General features: G+C 37.3%; 1 protein-coding gene across 3 annotated transcripts in view; it reads right to left on the bottom strand.

Moving 5' to 3' along the window:
* The window catches only part of PARD3B (par-3 family cell polarity regulator beta), a 1,223,953-nt gene that overhangs the window by 635,490 nt on the left and 570,275 nt on the right, over nt 1-18,188 (bottom strand). The gene's annotated exons all lie outside the window — the stretch shown is intronic.

The following is an 18,188-nucleotide window of genomic DNA, read 5'->3' as shown; positions in this document are numbered from 1 at the left end:
TTATGAGCAGGGCCCATACCCTTTCCCCACCTGACATTTTGGATGTGTCAGTGTTTGGCCGATGCAGATGCAGTGGCTGCTTGAGCCTAGTGGTGCTGGGGACATCCAGGGTTGGATATGGCAGTGCTTGAGGGTCACGTACTGCTAGGGATGGAAGACAGGTCCTTGTGTATGCAGGGAATGTGTCCTTGACCCCTGAGTTATTTCCCAGGACCTGCTACTACTGTTTAACTTGACTACATTTGTATTATTCACTCAGGTAGAAATAGCCCAATTATCTGGGATGGGGAGTTTTCTGTTTCATTGATTCTTTCATCCGACCTTCCACGAAAGTCACAATACATGTCTTAAATGTTTTACCAGGAACAAATTTCCCTACGTGCTTGATGTTAACCAGGCAACTTGACTGTTCGTAACTCTTGCCTGATTAAGAAATGCTAAAGGGGTAGATGGTTCTCTTCAGCACAATCAGATTAACGTTAATGCTTTATCATTAACATTAACAAAAGAGAGCAGAATATTATGCACAGACTCTTTGGGGGAAACTTTATCTGTTCTTGTATTTGGTGAGGATCAGTCAGTTACTTGTGATACATTAACTTTTCCATACCCAAGGGAGTCTGTGTCCTAAATTACTGCTTCTGTGGCCTAGCTGAGACAAAACTTTCTAGGGAGATGGTTAGTGGGTTTTAATTTTCCTTGTCTGCTTTTTCAAAGAGGCTGATGGCTTTAAATAGGATTTTTTCTTTTTTGCCAATGGAGTATGAATATAAATATACAGTTTGCTGTTTTAAAACAATATGACATACCCAGCAGCCTGTCTGGTCACACCAAATAAATCCTCCTCTTATCAGCCCTAAAGTTTTAGCCCTCCCTTCCTCCCCAGCTGGCTGCCCCACTTTCTTCAATGGGGTTTCTTTCTTCCCTTCTTGTTTTCACAGCTTCACAATTTCATGCAAAATGTTGCAGTTCATTTGTTTTTCACAACTTCAGTGTGCTTATTCATTTATCGAAGATATTGTGATGTTTTCACTCTCACAGTTGCATCTTTGTATTCACGCAGTTATGTTTCCAAGGGTGATTTCCATCCCTACACTAACATTAAAATAGCCTGAGTGCATCTTCGTGAAGCTCAAGCTGCTTGGCCTTCTCAGGTATGCCCTGCCTCTGTTCAGAAGTTAAGTGGATGCCCTCCTTCCACTGGAGATTGCATGTCATAAAAGCTACCTACTTAAGATAGTTTTCTGGGTCCCTACTGTTCAACACACTAGCTCTATCCTAGAGACTTTCATTTTAGTCTATTATACTGGTGATTCAGAAGCAAGAGGCCTTTCAAATATTCCTTGACAAAGGGTGTGTTCAGAATTATTCCTGAGGCTCAGAGAAAGATAATATGTGCAGCCTTATATGTAACCAGTCTGGATTTGATTCCAAAGAAACCACATATGGTCCCCTGAGCCTGCCAGCATTGATCCCTGAGCTCAGAGCCAGGACTAATCTTTGAGTATATATTAGTGTTCCCCATCTCTACCACAGCCCATGATCCCCTCCCCCACCAAAACAAAACAAAACACCAAAAAACAAAGCAGAACAAAGCCACAAATCTTCTAACTTTACAGTAAGATCTGACTCTGCCCCACTACTACATACATATCCTTATAGGTATGAATTTGCTCATGAAATTTAGCTTCTCTAGGACTGCAGCGATAGCACAGCAGGTAGGGCATTTGTCTTGCATGCGGCTGACCCGGGTTTGATTCCTCCATCCCTCTCGGAGAGCCCGACAAGCTACCCATGACAGAGCCTGGCAAGCTACCAGTGGCACATTCGATATGCAAAAAACAGTAACAACAAGTTTCACAAAGGAGATGTTACTGGTGCCCGCTCGAGCAAAATCGATGAACAAAGGGATGACAGTGCTATTTAGTGCAGTACTACCTACTACTTATCATTCCTATTTAAAACCTATGCAATTCTAAATGGCTACATTATCCCAGGCTCTTTTTTTAAGCTTATAGCAACACTCACTTCCATATTGTTTGTTCAAGTGCATCCCTGGGTCTAGGTGTGCCTCTCTGAGTATGATGGTCTATTGGTTCCCATATTGGAAAGTACACTTTCTCTGAAGAACCCCAAATGCTATGTAACTACAGACTTATCATTGAAGTCCTCACTGACTGAGTAATTAAATGTGGTCATGCTTAGTTAGAGTGGGAGATTTGGATCAACCAGCCTAGAGAGTATCAAACCTTCTGTAAAAATGAGGAAGTGAAATTACTTGCAGCCATATTTCCTCAGGTCCAGTAAGGTGGTCTGTAGATACAGATGTTGATGTCTGAGAGTAAAGCAGACAGAGGTAGCTGCCTGGATCTTTGCATCCAGCTTTTCCCAAAGCCCAGCTATTCTCTTACTTCCCAAGATGCAGACAGATATTAACACTATGAGATTACATGTTCCATTCAAAACAAATGCCCCTCATTATTTCACGGAGTGATTTTAAATCTCGATTTTAAACTTCAAATTAAAAGAGTTCTTAAATTGTTATTAGCTTATTAAATTGAACTCTGTGTGTGCTCTCCCCAATGTGATTATAAGTTCTATAAAAGCTGTTTTCTTGCTTTGTCTTCAATTCCCTTTTAACCAACAGCACACTACTTCCTATCCATATTTCCCTTGACTGAAAATATTCATATGCTTAGCTGCATCTTCAAGGTCTTGACACTCCTGTTTATTTTATTTCCAAACATAAGATACTTACACTTTAGCCCATGCCTGGTTGCCAATAGTTCTGTTCATCATCTAGCAGAATACTCATCTGTTTCATTTCCCAGAAGTCATACCTGGGGATTGTTCTCAACGTTTCTTAGGTGTTCTACTTTATCTATAATCCATGAACTTTACTTCCTAAATATTTCTGTTACTTTGATTGAAAAACTTGATCTTTAATCAATCTCTATGTGTTTTATTTCTTTATAAAAAATGAGGATATAAATGCTATTTCATATTTTATACCCTTAGGAGTAGATAGAATATTTTCAAAAAACTTAAAACAATGACTGATATTAAGTTCAGTGATGCTGAGGATATCCTATAATTATAATAGACTTAATCACCACATCACTATCCATAAAGGGATCAAGTTATAATTCATGTAGTTTGATGCTTTTATTCCTATTCATAATATATTAAAATTCTTGCATTTTTCTTACTGTTTACTCTCTGATTTTTTCAGAGTTGAATTTGTAACTCCTTCTCTTAAAACTCTCCAGTTGTGTTGCATATAATGTGAAAGTGTATATCCTGATGGAACATCAAGTTTTCCTCCAGATTTGACTTTGACTCCTAGTCACTCAACACTCCCTAAACCAAAGCATTTTGTACCTCTCAGGAATACTATGATATAGCTCATATCTCTTTCTATTTGTAACTCTCAAGCATTTTTCAACTATGACTAGTTTTTCTACCTTCTAATAAACGTTTTCTCTTTTTATGGATTTTTTTTTATTCTGCCATACTCTATGGTTCTCAGGGCATATTCTTGCCCTCTCATGCAGAGGATTACACCTGATGAGCTGGGGGAACCATATGTAATTTCTTGAACAATATATGGTCTGTGGAACAAATGAGGAAAAATATGAGTAATCATTTTGCACAGTAAAGTCCAAGCATCAAATGGTTTTACAAAAGATCTGAATACAAACTCATAGTCTAGGGCAAAAACATTACAAGAGCTTGACCAAGTCTTTTAATAAGGTTCTACAGGTATATTATCAGTTGATAATAATGTAAAGAGCAAATATTATATAATATTTTCCTCCAAAGTAGCCCGGAAGAATTTTACCCTGAAACTGATGCCTAGATCAGTTTTAAAATTTAATTTTACATAGTATCTACCAATATATTCCTAAGGGTATAAAGTATGAAATAGCATTTATATCTACAATGTCTACCAATTTGAAATAGCAAATCTTGCAAGACAAAACCAAAAATCAGTGTAGCATTTTCTAAAGTAAACTGCTCTAGATTACATAAAATAAATCAATATAACAATGTGTGGTAGAATAAAGGAAAAAAAGCAAACTTCTCTATTCACAGGGGGTTAGTCCTACATAAAATGGTTTCACTTTGGTATAAGTAGTAAAGATAGCTAAAGAAAAAAAAAGAAACAGGTACATAGGGGAGAATATTTATCAACCTGCAGTTTATGGAAAGTAGCTTATGAATATTATTAAATACATTGCTAATCTCAAATCATTTTGATGATACTCCTATTATAACACCTTTTCTATCCAATAGAACATTATAAAGACTCAGTTTATTCATGAAGAAAAGCATTAGAAATCTCAGAAAAATACCCAAATTTTATCTAGCTGGTCAGTTTTCTAGGATGCTTATCTGGCTTTGTCAAAAATACATAGGTAACTAACGAAATTACTAAGACAGACCTGATTAGAGGTTGTCTCTGAATGACTAAAATAATTTCTAAATAAACCCGTTAATGCTATTTATCACCACTACCATGTTTAACCTTATAAATCCCAGAAAGTGGTTCAGAGGGATTGAGACTGAAATATATTACAGATGCAGAAATGGCATTATACTCTCCTATCTCTATATCTGTTCTGTTCACTGTATAGGTTACATATAAGTGTCATGCTGAATGAACCTAAATTCATTTATTTATCATTTAATATGAATGTAGAACTTTTTTAAATACCTACATATTGGCTGGAGACATAGTACAACAGGTAGGGCATTTGCTTTGCATGCAGCCAACCTGGGTTGATCCCTGGCATCCTATATGGTCTCTGAGCATTGCCAGGAGTAATTCCTGAGCACAGAGATAGGAGTAAGCCCTGAACATTGCTGAGTGTGGCACCAAAACAAAATCAAGCCCCCTCCTAAATCCTACACATTACCTTCAAAATATCTTATTTAAATACTCCTTTATATCATAATCTCTTTAAAAATAATCTCTTAAGTTTGAAAATTTGTAATTATTTTCTTTTATTACTCATCTGTTACTCCTTTGAATTCAATGTTTATCAACTGCCCACCATTTGCTAAATGCTCATCTAAAAGATAAAATACATTTCACTGTCCTCAGTGGACTTCTACTCTAAGAGAGGGAGAAACACATGTAAATAATAGGGATTAGTGTTCATGACATTTATGACAAGTACAGACAATTCTTACTGGTGGAGGCAGTAGGAGACAGCAGGACTGGAGCATAAGACAGTTGTTTTGAACTCTGCACATAACAAAGCAACCTGAGTCAGGGACAGGGTGTAATATATGAAGTGGTAGTGCTGTGTCTGACCTGATATTTTGGTACTATATTAAATATTCCTTCCTATGATGCCATTTTCAGCACAACTTCAACCAATTGCATTGTAACTTTTAGTTTGAAGGATATTGTCGAGACCCTAGGGATAATTCAGAAGCAAAAGCATATCTATCTTGCAAATGTAGGGCCCCTGGATTTGTCCCTCCACCCTACTTCAGATGCACAGAGGATGAGCCTTGTCCCAATGTATTTTTGATTCCCTGTGTGTGATCGCTGGCACAGCACAACCAAACATGGGAGAGCACCACCACAAAACCCTGCTATAGGGGGCGGAGGATATAGTAAAGCCAGCAAGGAGCTTGCACGCAGCCAACCTGGGTTCAATCCCTGGAATCCCGTATGGTCCCCCAAACCACACCAGGAGTAGGAGTGATCCCTGAGCATACTCAGGAATAAACCCAGAGTACTGTTTGATACGTCCAAACAACAACAACAACAAAACTGTACTATCCTTGCGAACATGAGTGTGGACAGCACAACAAATACCAACCACTGGATAGCATCACGGCTGGCTGTGTGAGCACTGGAACCAAATCTGCACATCTCCCAGTCATCTCCATATAGCAGCTGCCGCAGCAGTGACAAAGCAGGAAGGAAAGAGGAATAAAAACAAATACGGCTGAGAATGGCAACAAACCTCTCCGAGGAACTAGATTTTAGGGTTACAATTATGAAAGGTGGAGGTGTTTAAAACTGTTTCAACAAACAAAATGTTGGTCAACTGTGCAGAGTAGTTTGGTAATGCAAGAAAGAGGAGATACGAGGGGAAAGAACAGGAAAGAATGAAAGGGTTGGAACTTTCAGAAAGCTCAAGACAACAGACTATAGATCTGAACCATTGGACAATGTTCCTTCTTAATAAGCCTTGCTTTCCTGATCTCTTCTAGGTTTTCAATTAAAAAAATGTTTACAAGGAAGAAAGATACCCATTTCCTTTTTTTAATTAAAAAAATATAAAGTACTTCACAATATTTGATTGCATGTAGTATTCAAACACCAATCCCACTATCATTATACCTTCGCACCACCATGTTTCAGATGTTTCCACCCAAACTCCAATCCCTGTCCCATAGCAGAGACGAAATAATGTATTTTGTATTGTTTGTTATGAAAAACCCCTGAAAATGCTACAAGATGAATCCTTAGAGGAAAGAGTGTGAGATTGTTGTATTTCACCCAGGGGCCATGAAGCCCTTCTATAAGAGATCACTAACATGTTGTTAAAGGTTGAGTCTTGTGTGATTTTATATACAGTGATAGCACAGTGGGTAGGGCATTTTCCTTGAATGCGGCTGACCTGGGTTTAATTCCTCTGTCCCTCTTGGAGAGCCTGGCAAGCTACTGAGAGTATCCCGCTCCTACGGCAGAGCCTGGCAAGCTATCTGTGGCATATTCAATATGCCAAAAACAGTAACAGCAAGTCTCACAATGGAGGCGTTACTGGTGCCCGCTCAAGCAAATCAATAAACAGTGGGATGGCAGTGATATATATATATATATAAAACTTCCCTCTAAGATTGGTTGCCTACTACTTTGAACCCCAGAAAGAGATCCATTTCACTTCAGAAAAGGAAAACAAGCTGGATTCATTGAGGAAGTTAACTGGTTTTTAGGGATAGGTTCCTGGTTTGCTATGTTTTCAAATGAAAATACCTTGCAAGCAAAAGTCCCTTACAATATATTTAATGCTCAACTTTGGAATCAACATTTTCTCTAGGTGTATGCTAAGTACCTTCTTTCAATCTATATCTTATCAACTCAGTTTTAATAAAGAGTTCTCACAGAATTCCCTCTAAGTCTAACTTTTGCTACTTATGCTGTCTTCATGCATACATACCAGATAGTTGACTGATTATGTTTTTTAATATATACCTGAGGTGTCCACCTTGTATTGTTAGAATTTTTATAAATAATGACTCATTTACTTTTCAAGTCACCCTCTAGGGCAAGTACTATTATTAGCATAACATTAAAAACAAGAGAAAATAAATCCATGTTAGAGAAAAACTTGACAAAAGTCAATCTAGTCAGTAGCAGAATTAGACTTGAACTAAGTGGACATCAACCTTCACAGCCTGTTTTCCCCCTTGCTGAGGATTTCAGAATGGCACATTCTAAAGTGCTTTGGCACAGTCACTTTCTAAGGCACTGACCCATGTTCTGGGCCATGTTCATCACCAGGAATTCCCAATGGTCAGACTCATAATGGCCTGAGCACCTGAAAGTGGCACCCGAGTTTAAATCATGGGCCTTGCACTTGTACTGCAAGCCACTTGAGCCATCTTCCAGGTCTCCAGGAGTCCACATTCTCTTGTGGGAAGGAGGAGGTTTGGGCTATACTCACTAAGTTCTAGAGTTTACTCCTAGTTCTGTGCTCAGGGTTCACTCCTGCTGGTGCTGGGGATCAAACCAGGAATAGCCACATGTGAGGCAAGCACCTTCTCTCCTATACTATCTCTCCAGACCTAGAGACCAGGTTCTTAGCCATTCCAGACTGGTGCGTTTCACAGTTCACAGCTCTTACCAACCGCTCTAGAAATATATGAAATAATAGTAATTTGAATTCAAAGGATGAATGTCCAAGTTGAATTTCCTGGGAAATTATATATAATTATAGCTTCCTCAATTTTTCTTACATCTTTTAGAGATTTTCAGGTCTCTAGAACAAATGGCATATCCATTTGTTACCCATCCTGGGATGGTGCCCGGTTTCTAGGCAAAGTAGCTTTCTCTCAAAAACTCATAGAGACCATTATGGAGATAATTGTAATAACAATTTCCAATGCACAATTTCATGTGGTCGAATTCCAATCACAAGTCCTTTGTGGTTTCCCATTATAACCAGGCTGCTCCACTCAAACAGATGCCTCCCTGGTTTCCAGACCCTATATGGGATCCCAATACATGACCCTATGAAAACTGTCATTATAATTAGATTTCTTAATATTGGATTCACATGATGTTAGTTAAGAAGCTAAAAATAAAGAGCTGTGGCTAGCTCTAGATTTTGTGCACATGCATCTTAATTTAAATTGTCTCCCTTTAATTATATTTAACACACATTAGAAATTTGGTAATTATAGAAGACCTTTAATTATCAACATTTGTTATTATCACTATTATTAACATATATTAAGCACCCACAGTCTGCTAAAAGCTATACTCAAGATAAAAGGCATTAACCTTGCAATTCCACTGTGAGCAATATATAAGACAATCTTACAGAGAGAGAACAAAATTATACTTGCCTAACTTGACAAAGAGCCAATGGATGCGTCAGGGTAAAACCTAGTTGTCTTAGCCACTAGACAATTGAATAAACAAAGAATGGCTATAAAACTCTGCTACTTGACGCATATCATGTACAGCTGAATATATTACCCCATAAATATTTTTGGTGATGGCTTCAATTTTTTTGTGATGGCAAGTCTTTCTGATTCATAGGGACAATGGAATAGTATAAATGGTCATTTGAGACAAGTTTACAATATAAATTTTGGCAAAAAATGGAAAATATTATTTTTATGGAAAATTGTATGACTATAAAATATTAAAATATATTGGGAGGACTTGTCATGTGATTTTGAAGGCAGTATCTAATGAATATTGCCCAATGGTACACACCGAGGGAATGAAGGTGAGACAGTTGAGCTGCTATTGCCAAGGGAATTGTTTAATTTGAGGGGTAGAATGAAGAGACTATATTTTACAATGTCTTATTCAAAGTAAAATCTCAGCACTGAAAATTACTAGTTATACAATCTGGGTAAAATAATATCACTTGATTTTTAGCTTATTCATTTTAATAAAGAGGCAATAAAGTTGATTCAAAATCTTTGTGAGAAGAAAGGACATATTTGTATGTATACATGTGTATTTTTTATATGTGTATGTGAGCACACACACATGCTCACATCTAACATGAACTTGTAACTGAAGAAAGACAATCATTCCCTAAATAAGAGCCGGTTGACTTCACTTGTATATAAATGTTATTAAAAGTGCAATTATACTACTTTGTGGCTTACATATTATTTATTCAGAAAATGTACTCCATTCCTTCCATATACTTTTTATAATTGTTTTTCTCTTATATAGTATAGTCATATTCTTCTTCAATCCAAAGTAATTCAGAGTCTAAGAAATACATAAAAAGAGGGGAATTAAAACATGATGGAGAAAGAAGAAATATAAAAGTAGGTCAGTGTGCTATCGGTGGGAAGGATATCATTCTGCTCGGTTTTGAAAGAAAACTGAACCTTCATTGAGAAAAGGGGCATGAATGACATTTATCATTGGCTTGGCAGAAGAAAAAGGTGGACAAACAATACAGAATTATTTATATGGCATGGCTAAACATAAAGTCAAACACAGAGACTGGGATTAGACTGTAAAGTGGCATGCCAACAAAACCATAATAAACTGGCAAATGGAAAACAATTTCAATAAGGGCACCACGTTCATTCAATGAGGAATTGACAGTACTTTAAGCAAATAATACTAGGAAAACTGAATACTCACAAGTGAAAGAATTAAATTGTACTTGAACCTAATAATAATAAACTCAAAATGGATTAAATACCTAAAAGTCCCAGAAGTAAACAAAAGGAAAAAGCATTACATTGGAGTTGGCAATTATATATTGGATATAATACCAGAGAAACAGTCAAAACCAACATAAAGTAGACAAACTGAATTTCATAACAATAAAAATTTATGCAAAGAACATTATCAACATCCTGAAAAATACCCCATGAAAAAAAGAGAAATTTTTTTTGGGTGGTTGCTGGGCCACATCTAGAGCTACTCAGGGAGTACTTCTGGTGCTATGTTCAGGAATCATGACTAGTGGGCTTGGTGGACCATTGTGGTGCCAGGAATCATATCCTAGTCAGTCATGAACAGGAAAAGCATATTTTTAAATTTTATTAGAGAATCACCGTGAGGTACAGCTACAAACTTATGAACTTTCGTGTTTGCATTTCAGTCATACGTGACAGTGATTGTTTACCCATCCCTCCGCCAGTGCCCATTCTCCTCCACCAATATTCCCAGTATGCCTCCCACCACCCCCACCCGATCTCCCACCACCCCACCCTGCCTCTGCAGCAGAGTATTCCCTTTTCTTCTCTCTCCTTTTGGGTGTTGTATTTTGCAATAGAGGTATTGAGTGGCCATCATGTTCGGTCTATAGTTTACTTTTGGCACGCATCTTTCAACCAGAATGGGTCCTCCCAACATCCTCTACTTGGTGTTCCCTTCTCTGTTTCAGCTGCCTTTCCCCCCCCCCCCCCCAGCATGTGAGGTCATTTCCCAAGCTGTGGGACAGACCTCCAGGTCCTTATCTCTACTCCTCTTGGGTGTTAGTCTCCCACTGTGTTACTTTGTATTCCACAGATGAGTGAGATCTTTCTATGTCTGTCTCTCTCTTTCTGACTCATTTCACTTAACATGATATACTTTCCATGTTGATTCATTTATATGCAATTTCATGACTTCATCTTTTCTAACAGTTGCATAGAATTCCATTGTGTAGATGTACCAAAGTTTATTTTTTTTTTGCTTTTTTTTGGGTCACACCTGGTGATGCACAGGGGTTACTCCTGGCTCTGCACTCAGGAATTACCCCTGGCCATACTTAGGGGACCATATGGGATGCTGGGATTTGAACCCGGGTCAGCCGCGTGCAAGGCAAACGCCCTACCCGCTGTGCTATCTCTCCAGCCCCGTACCAAAGTTTCTTTAACCAGTCATCTGTTTTGGGGGACTCCAGATTTTTCCAGATTTTGGCTATTGTAAATAATGCTGCAATGAACATACAGAAGCAGATATCATTTCTATTATACCTTTTTGCCTCTCCGGGATATATTCCCAGGAGTGGTATTGCTGGGTCAAATGGGAGTTCAATTACTAATTTTTTGAGAATTGCCCGTATTGTTTTCCAAAAGGGCTGACCCAGTCGGCATTCCCACCAGCAGTGAAGGAGAGTCCCTTTTTCCTCACATCTGCGACAACACCGGTTGCTTTTGTGGGCCAGTCTCTGTGGTGTGAAATGATATCTCATTGTTTTAATTGCATCTCCCTGATGATTAGTGATGCAGAACATTTTCTTGTCTTTTACCCTTCGGATTTATTCTTTGAGAAAATTTCTGTTCATTTCCACCCCCCATTTTTTCATGAGGATGGATGTTTTCTTATTTTAGAGTTCAACCAGTGCCTTGTATATCCTTGATAAAGGCAAGCATCTTACATACTATATGATATTTCCAGCCCAAGCATTTTTCAAATCATATATGTGACAAATAAGCATGTAGCTAATTATTTTCAGCACTAAGATTTTATCTCTCTCTGCAGCAAAGAAACTGCCTAAATTTCAAGAACACTAATATCTACCTCATCCAAAAATTGGCGGAGCACTTGAATAGGTATTGAATGATTAACAGGTACATGAAAAGATGCTCAGCATCATCGATCATCAGTGAACTACAGATCAAAATTACAAGATGCTACCTGATGAAGACTGCTGCTAGTTGAAAAACAGGAGTGTTGGTAAGTGAGTGGAGAATGTGGAATACATGTGCACAGTTTCAGGGAAGGCAAGTTGTTTATTCACACTAGGGAACAGAATGGTATGTCCTCAGAAAGCTAAAACCATATTAACCATAGAATCCAGCAGATTATTCTTCTAGCAATATAATCAAAACAGTGGAAAGCAGAGACAGAAGGACATATTTGTACATGGATATCAACAGCAGCATAATTCATGACATCGAAGGATAGCAGCTACACAAGAGTTGATCAAGTCATGAATAGGTAAGCAAAGTTGTATATCCAAACAGTATCAAATTAATTGGTACTAAATGTAAGCAAACTCCGGTGCACATTACAATGTGTATTAGACCTTGGAAACATTGTGTGAAGTGAAATGAGGTAGTCCCTAAAAGCAAAATTCTACATATTTCCAACAATCTGATAAATAGTAGTCAAAATTAAAAAGAGAGAAAGTAAGATGGCTATTTCCAGGAACTAGAAGAGGGGAAGAAATTCTTAAGCATATATAAGGCTTCAATTTTCTAAGATGGAGTTCTAGAGATGGTGTGATAGTTGACATTTATGATAGTTATAATGACATGAATGTGCTAACTACTACTGACACAAACATGGTTAAGGTGGTAAATATTATAATACAGACACACATATGTACACACATAAAGAGGTATATATATTATATATTCCACCCCCCCACAATAACTTACTTTTGGTTGGGGGTTCTGGTCCACACATGGTGGCACTCAGGGCTTATTCCTGGCCCTGTGTTCAGGAAACACTCCTGGCAGGACTCAGGGGATCAAATGTGCTGCTACGGAGTGAACCAGTTTAAATTACATGCAAGGCCAGTGCCCCTCCAGGTGTATTGTCTCTCTGGTTCCTAAGCAATTTTAGCTATATCCTGAATGCATGTGAAATGGTCAATGGTTTCCGGATACTAGGATCTGGACAACTTGTATTCATGTTGCTCATGTATATAGGTGTTCATGGACATAGGTAGATAATATTTTCCTGTGAAATAGTAATAAATCATCTTATATTAGTAAAGCCTAATTGGAAAACCTATGCAAATTTTAACAAGTCTATATTTAATTAGTGCCTTCAAATAAGATTTGACTTGATAAATGATAATGTGTGAATTTTTTATCAGTGTTCAAAAAGTATGTATCACACACTAACAAAATCACTTACTTAGATGCTTATGTGTTTACCTTTGGGTTTTCACAGAATATAGCTGATTTTCCAGTATGCTTTATTTAAAATTAAAATTAAGAAAATGTGAGTGACTGAGACAGTGATTGAAATTAAGAGAGAAAAAAGACAGTGAAATCTCTGAATTCTAATGTTTAAGAATCTACTTTTTCCTTCTGAAAAGAAGGTCATTCTCTGTAATCCTGGGAATATGCCACTTAGTCATTCTTTGTTTGCAAGGTAGGGAACTTTGAAAGTGAAAGAAGGCCAGAAAGTCAGTAGGAAAACATCAGAGCCGTGTCAGTCTGAAAATTGTCAGCTAGTTGCAAGTCATAAAGATTTGCTAAAAGTAGCTGTGTTTTCACTGGTTCAAGCATGTCAGAAGCTTCAGATTCTGCAGTGCCTCACACCAGTGACTTCAAAACTAACTCACTCCAGATGTCCCTATGATCATCTAAGCAGACATCAAAAGCTGAATAGTGACAAGCTCACATGCTGCTTACGAGGACACTCTGTTTCCATGAGCGTAAAACACACACAGTAGCTGCTTTTAAGATGTGATTCATCTAAATTAGAATTCTATTTTAAAGGACAGAGCCATTAGGAATAGGGCCACCCTCCTGTGAAAAGAGAAAAGTCTTTTAAATATCTGCACAGTGTCATTCTGGGATTTTGAAAGAAAAACAAAATGAAAACTTACACTTCATGAGTTTCTGTTGTGAGTCAGAAATCCCCCTCAGTAGACATGCCTAAGAATCATATCAAATGCAAAGGAAACACTTTTTTCCATTTTTCAGACAATAATGGTTGTTTTGCTGCTTCTCAATATAAACCCTTTCCTTCTAGGCTATCAGTCTTCACTGAAGGTCCATATAAGACAGGTACAGGGAGATCACAGCAGGCAGAGGGCTCACCCAGATCTGGGAGTGTAAGGTGAACAACATACTCTTTAGTCCTCAGATTTAAGTTCTGTTCCATTTCAAAGGCTAGAGATGAATGATCTGTACAACATTTTATGTTCACATTTTGTATATTTATTACACATACATCCTTATTTCTTGATAGTATCTTGAGCAACAAGAATACATTTTGCTTTTTCAGTGCAGAAATCAAATCTCATTGCATGAAAACCAATAATAATTGAGGATATTGAAGAATCCATACCAACCAAGTTAAGACTTCACATCTGGGGTCTTAGAGTCAACAATTTAAATGTTTGAGCCCCTCTGTATAAGAAAGCACCATACGGTGTTAGTATTATTCATTTCTAGATAAGTAACTTCTTAGGAAATTATTCACCACTTAAATAATTTTCAGGATCACAGAGTTTCTAATGCAATCAAAAGACACTATCTGAACCTTTAAGGAATGGTGCTTTATTTAGCATCTTTACCAAATTCTAATGAAAACTTTAAAATTATATCAACCTACTTTACTCAATTATATTACTGTTTTTGCTAAGAATCCTTGTATAAATACTCTTGAATTAATATTCCATGTTTTTATTTTCTTCTAAGACAATTGAAATCAGAACTTTTTTTTATAGATCATGACATTTGAAAATGATACAGAGAGAAAATTTTCATATGGCAGTAGCATCTTATACAGATATTTCTTGACTAATCAAAGTGCTTTTTTAAAAAAAATTAAATGAGTTGACCTTTAGGTGCAAATACAAATGTGTTCTCTGCCCACATAGAAGATATACTAACAAAACTGGGCTTTAAACAATTTGTCTCTAGTATGACCAAAATGTGCTCTCTTCCTATATACTTTTTTTCTTCACTCAAATACATTTTTATGTTGAATTTATTCTAGAATTATCAGCAGATGAGACATATATCACAATAGAAACTGCTGACCTCAGCCACCAACTCAAGTTTAATTCCATGGGAAGAATTTGTGTTTAAATACCCCTCTCCCATTGACAGTATCAAGAAATGCAGGTATTATATCATCTTGAAGTGGAAAATTTTAAATTGCAGCTCTTCAGAGAGCAAGCAGTATGTTAAATTGTGAAATTTCACAATTTTCATATTCTGCATCATATATCCACACAAAAATATATACCCTCTACATGTATACATACACACAAATACACATGACAAAATGAGTTTAAATTTGTTAGAATGTGTTGAATTCATCTCACCCATCTCAGAAGTACATGTTTTAATCATCTACTCATATATTTATGTGTCAGGCACTGTGCCCTGGGGGCTTGGCAAAAAAATATATACTGACTTGTGCCTTGGAGGAGCTCAGTCTTTTAAAAAAAAAAAACGAAGGCATGCAAACAAGCAGTTAAATTTAACTGAGATAAGAGCTAATAGAGAAAAAGCCCTTGGCAATTCACTTGAGAGACTTGGAGGCTGAGTCAAGTTCAAGCATCACTTTTGATTGCTAAAAGTATATTATTTGATCATTTGATGCCCAGTTATGGATTACTAGGGTTGTTTAGCTGATTTAGAGCTGGTTTGCATAACTCGCTTGTAAGTTTCCTGAGGACAGGAGCCATGTCTTATGCTTTCCAGATGGCACAGAGCACGGGGCTTGGACATCTAAGGGATTAATCAATTTACATTGCCATGAAAGCAAAACTTCTTCCATTTGCATTATGTGCTAATCAATCTAAACAGCCGGAGGCTGTACTTCGTAGCTACTTTTTACATTTCTGAAAATGACGTCTGTGTGGTAAGCCCTGTTTTGGACCTTTTTGTGGTGGAACAGACCCAAGTAGAATGATAAAGGGAGCACACACCTAAATAGGAGTCACATTTCTCAGGTTCCTTGATTAGTCATGGTGACAAGACACTCAGACAACTAATCTGGTTTCATCATTTTCTGCACGATTTGGTGAAATACTGTTGCAGAATAAAGCAGACATCTAGATTTTTCCTACCTGAACTCAAGCCTTATGAAAGTAACTGCTCCAAAAATTAAGCTACCTCAACTTGCCAAACTAAGTAAATGTTTGGCCCCATGAAATATTGGATGGCAGCTTTATCTCTTGAAAACAAAGCCATATGAAAGCCATCCTTGCAATGTGTCTCCAAGCTCTGCTCTTATCAGCACACAGCGTGAACAGCTGGAGTTACAAGCACCAGGACTATTATTAAATCACTGTGTCAGAAGGGGGGGGAGAAAGAAAAACCTTTTGTAGGCTTCAGTATCTCTAAATAATGCAATTATATATAACATGTTATTTCTTCCTCCCTTTTGCTCTTCAATATCCATCTCTCCTTGAAAGACAATGGATAAAGACTTCATTTCCTTTTACATTGATGTCTGCAACAATTACTTCATTCCAGTGTTTCTATAGCTACATAGTTGTGTGTCTAATGGGTAGAAAAATATTTTTTGACCATTAGAATGTTTGATAAATTTCTCTTTTATTTTAACAGTGATCAAGCCACAACCAAAAGCACTGTGACCTATTGGTGTAATATAATGATTTTTAATTTTAAGTGTCAAACTAATGCAAGTTCTCTAGGATCTCAGTGGCTTCAATGGATTTGAAAACATTCAACCAGAAATAACATGATACTCAAGGGTATTTTTCTTAAACTAATACTGTATTATGCTTTAGGCAAGAGACAAAGGGAAAGCAAAGAACAGAGAGATAGCACAGGGATGTAAGAGCTTTGCTTGCATACAGGGCTGATCCTGAATCAAGCACTGGCACTGTATATGGTCCCCCAAGAACTGCAAGGAGTGATCCCTGAGCAAAGATTCAGGAGTAAGCCCTGAGCACAGTTGGGTGTGACCCAAAAACCAAAAATGAGAGAGAGAGAGAGAGAGAGAGAGAGAGAGAGAGAGAGAGAGAGAGAGAGAGAGACAGATACAGAGAGACAGAGAGACAGAGAGACAGAGAGAGACAGAGAGTAGAGGAGAGTGTATTTGTGTGTATGTGTGAGAGAGATCAAGCTTCTGTTCATTGGAACTAGTTTCTCTCACTAGAAGCTATTTGTAACAATGGGGGTTGATTATACATCAAAACCTCTGAAGAACCAACACTGCAATTTCACTGAACATGCACGACCAGTATAAACATTTCAGTAGTGTTTCCTCACAACTGGTCTGTACCAGTTAATCCCTAACTTCCAGTGCTAATAAATGTGTTGTTTGGGGCACAAAAGTGACCTTTGCCCTCTCAGTGGAGCAAAGTACAAGACAAATTTGCATCTTAACATCTTGAATTTCTTGACTTTAATACTACATGCTATGTAGAAGAAGTGAGAACATGATTAAATAACTAAGTTGCATATTTTGAGTCAGGTAGCAGGATTCACTTTATATTTTAGTTTCTATCATTTGTCATAATTTTAGAATTTGTGATTTCCTTAACTTGATTTCATCCTCAACTCCCAAACAGGTGCTTCTTGATATTCGATTTTTCTGTTAAATTTTGAGAAGAGTGAGAATATCCTTTGTGGAACACACAGATGCTGGCATGCACACCCACACACTCTCCAAAATAGGCTGGGGGGCATTCAACTTCAGAGAGTTAACAGATTGAAATCCATCCACAGACTTCCAATTTAACCACTGCAAATACTGTCATAATTAAAAAAACACATACAAACATATAATAGACATAGCCTAACATTTAAAAGAACAACACTTAAAAGAACTACATTCTCTTAATTTATTTTGGTGTAGCAAGACCTGTAACCATTTTGGCACAAATTTGTTTATTATCTGAGAACGACCACAACATTTTAATTTTTAAGAATCTACTTTTTAATTTACTCACCCTGCAGGATCATTTTGCTGTAGGGGTTAAATGTGAAACTATAAACAGCCATTAAAACACAAAAGGACCATGGTAGTAAACCGGATATTAAAAAAAAAAAGTCACATCTGTTTTCGAGTTCTCTTCTATTGGCAAATTTAGGAACATCAATTTCAAGCACGTGGTTTTATGGCATGCCCTTAAGCCATGGAACACCAGGTTACAATCAAGGCAAGGTAGGTAAGACTTCCTATAAAGCAGATTCTCAGTACAATGCCTTGGTGAGAACCATAGGGTTCTTTAGTTGTTATTTTAACAGAAACTGTGAGGAAAACTGAATTTTATACTGCCTTGAAAGATAATCATTAC

This window comes from Sorex araneus, chromosome X, assembly GCF_027595985.1.
Source record: "Sorex araneus isolate mSorAra2 chromosome X, mSorAra2.pri, whole genome shotgun sequence".
NCBI classification, from domain to species: Eukaryota; Metazoa; Chordata; class Mammalia; order Eulipotyphla; family Soricidae; genus Sorex; species Sorex araneus.
The sequence above is the reverse complement of the archived record's forward strand: the minus strand, read 5'-3'. Positions and strand labels throughout refer to the sequence as shown.